Source organism: Arachis ipaensis, chromosome B05 (genome assembly GCF_000816755.2).
Source record: "Arachis ipaensis cultivar K30076 chromosome B05, Araip1.1, whole genome shotgun sequence".
Taxonomy (NCBI): Eukaryota; Viridiplantae; Streptophyta; class Magnoliopsida; order Fabales; family Fabaceae; genus Arachis; species Arachis ipaensis.
Genome location: NC_029789.2, coordinates 23,255,914 through 23,259,844, shown reverse-complemented (window position 1 = coordinate 23,259,844; position 3,931 = coordinate 23,255,914).

Genomic DNA, 3,931 nt, shown 5'->3' with positions numbered 1-3,931 from the left:
TATTTTAATTATTTATTATGAAATTCATAATCTTATTCGTTATTAGGCATTTTATACATAGTAAACATATCTAACATATCTTTAAATTTATTCATTGTGAAAATTTTTTTGAATAAATATTATATATTATATGATGAAGATAAAATATTTAAAAAAATTATTGTTACTATTTTATCTATTAAATTTATTTTGTGAAATGAATTGTTTGAAGGCAAATGATTTTTTCAAAAGTTCGACATCAAATTGTAATATTACCTTTATATATTGTTTGAAGTTGGTCCATATAAGATACTTTTTGAGATATTGAGCAACTCGATCTACAATTATAAAAAAAACTTTAGATGTAAAAATGGGTTATGATAAAGAGTACTTGTCTTTTGAATTTTCTTTTAAAAATTAAAAATTAGTACTCAAAAATAAAATAAACCGTGAATATAAAATACCAATCACTTATATTATCATAACGTCTATTATTTGAACCACTTCCATTATCGTGTGTTTCTATTCATATTTTTTAAAAGACAAAATATAGATACATGTGTTTAACAATGGAATTGGCATTAGAATTGGAGTTGGAGTTGTATCAACTCCCTTGTCAAAGCAGGCTTTCTTGCGAGGTGATGTTGCATTTGTTCTTTGGTGACAATGTGATTATTGATTTGTTGAATAATAAATGTATGTCACACTCAAAAAATAGCAAGACACACAAAAGAAGATCGACGAGAGTGATAGATGTTTGTAAGTAGAGCGGTTATTTAATTTCATCAGGATTGCGATAGTTATTTAACTCTTTCGTGAGTTAATAACTTTTTTTTAATTAAAAAACAAAAAATATATTATTACTATTTTGTCCATATATTTAGTTTATAAAATAAATTATTTGAAGATAAATGATGTCTATAAAAATTGGATATCAAACTCTAGTATTAGTTTTATATATTGGTATAGATAGATATATTCAATGTTGTTACAAAATTAAAATAAGTAAAACTTATATTATTGAAGAACTTATATGATATGTTGGGGCTTCCAAATGACCGAGTAAGTGTAGAAGTTCTTGGTGGGTTCGAACCATGGTTCTGAAAATTAAACTGGACCGACCGGTTTAACCGGAATAATCGGGAACCGGTCACCTAGTCGGCCGGGTAAGGTCAGAAATTGCCTGATAAAAAATCGGTAAAAAAATCGATCGAACTGATAGTTAACCGGTGAACCAGAAAAACCGTTCGATTTTTTAGCGGTTTTTGATTTGAAATTAAAAGTGTTGAACGGCGTCGTTTTTGTCTCTTTAAAAAAAAAGAAAAGAAAAGGCTAAACGCTAACGAAGCCCTAATAAGTAATCAGAAATCACCCAGAAGCCACCACTAGCTCTCCCCTCTTCGCAGTTCAGCAGTTCAGCACCCACAGCAACTAGCTCTCCCTCTTCGCAGTCGCATAGCCACCACCACTAATCGAGCAGCCCACCGCCATCGCCACCGCATCCCGCAGCCATAGCAGCGACGGCGTTGACAACCGCAACCACCACCGTGTCCTGTTTCGTCGCTGAGCTCGTCTCGTCTTTGGTCGTCGCCGAGCTCGCCTCCTCGTTGGTCGTCGCCGAGCTCGCCTCCTCGTTGGTCGTCGCCGAGCTCGCCTCCTCTTTCATCGTCGCTGAGCTCGCCTCCTCTTTCGTCGCCGTTACTCGCCGTCGGTAATACTCTGTTCTTATTCGGTTATTCCTCCTTGCTGCCTTCTGATTTTCTGAGCTTGATTTTATGATTTATTTGTTTGCGATTTTGATTTATTTGTTATCTGTTCATGATTTGTTTGTTTGCTAGATTCATGATTTTGATTTTTTATTTTCTGAGGTTATTTGTTCATGATGAATTTGTTTGCTGCTTCTTGATTCTGGTTGCTGAATTCATAGTTTTCTGAGGTTATTTTGGATTCATGATTTTTTATTTTCTGAGGTTATTTATTTGTTCATGGTTTTCTGAGGTTGTTTTTTGTTTTTGATTTTCTTATTGTTACAGTTGGAACAATCACAAAGTAACTCAGCCACAAGATAATGCTGTTCAAGATATTGGTGAAAGGTATCATAAGCTTGTGATTCAGGCAAGGAGCTGGTGCCGTAAGTGTGAGTGAGATCAGAGAGGAGAAGAACAAGGAAAGACTGTGATTCTTGTGTATTATTTCAATATCATACAGGGGTTGGTTTATATACAGGGAAGTGCAGGGGAGTGTGGTTAGTCAGTTGCTAACAGAATTTACAAAGGAAAACGTGCTGCATAACAAACTTCACCAACTTGCTGATTGAAGTTCTAATTGAAGCTCCTGGACTGTCTTCATCACCATTCCTTGTGTCAATTGGAACACTTAATGATTTATTTGTTATTTGTTCATGATTTATTTGCTTGCTGCTTCATGATTCTGGTTGCTGAATTCATAGTTTTCTGAGGTTATTTTGGATTCATGATTTTTTATTTTCTGAGGTTATTTATTTGTTCATGGTTTTCTGAGGTTGTTTTTGTTTTTGTTTTTTGTGTTTTGGATTACCTGTTTATGATGGAAATATTGGAACACTTAATGATGATTATGATTTTTGATGAGTTGCACTTTTGATTAGTTGAAAATTTGCTAGTAATTGTTTCTTTTGAATGTAGAACAGTATGGGTTTGTCATTATGTGCGTTTCTTTTGTTTAGTTATAAACTTTGATATTTGAAGTTGTTTGTGAACCTCTAATATTAAGTTATGGATAATTTATTATGTAAAATTTTAAATTTTATTAAGTTAGAAATGATTGAATTTATATATTTAAAATTATTTTTAGATTTTTTAATAATTTTATTTAATATTTAATTAAATCAGTTCAACCCCGATCGAACCAATAAATTATTGAACTAATGACTTTACCGATTCATTGATCGGTTCGGTTCTCACAACCTTAGTTCAAACCAAAGGTAGAACTGATGTTGCTCTCTGTCACCTACTCACCTTTGCCTTGGGTGAAGATGTTTGTGTGTAGTGTGTAAGGGTCACTGCTTAAGTTTTCCAAGAACCCAAAATCAATTTCACCGTGTGCAATTAATACGCATGTTGACAACTGCACCTAACCACCAACACGCATGTACAATTAATTTAATTAAAGGATAAATTAAAAGAGCATGTTGTATATTCAATAGAGTTGGATGTAAGCCAAGTCAGCTCGAGTTCGACTTATTAATAACTCGATAAACTAAATTCATGAATTAGTGAGCCGAATTTGAGCTCGAATAAGCTCAACTCATTAGCTTTTAATATTTTTTAATATATATAAGTTATAATTTATTGATATAAAATTATAGATTATGTTCCTATTATTTGAGCCAGCTCGTGAGCTTTCATTGAGCCAAGATTAAGCTTACAAAATAGGCTCGATTGTTAATGAGTCGAGTCGTGAGTCAAGCTTAATTTTCGTGAGCCGAGTTTGAGCTTGGTCTAGCTCGACTCAACTCGACTCACTTTCAGCCCTAATATTCAATAAAGGATAAATTATATATTTTTTTTAATGAGTTTAATTTTGATACACTAATGTATAGTGGGGCGGAGCTTAGCTTGGGCAATGGGGAGTCATAGCCTCCAAATTTTTTATAAAAGAACTAGTAGTATTATTACAAAAGAATAAATATAATTTAATTTATTTATGTTTCACATTTTTATATTAAATTTGTGGGATCAATTTCTATTTTCTACATTTATTCAGTCACTTTTAATTTTAAGCATTAACATTTTGGACTTGACTTTAATGGATTTTTACAAATTAAAGATCTTATTGGCTTATTCATTCAAATTAAAATCTCATTTTCATTTATTATTCTCATTATCAATAAGATTTTATAATTTTAGTGTTGAAATTAGTTGTAATAAAATTAATTTCTTTTATCTATATAATTTTTTTTATATTAACATCT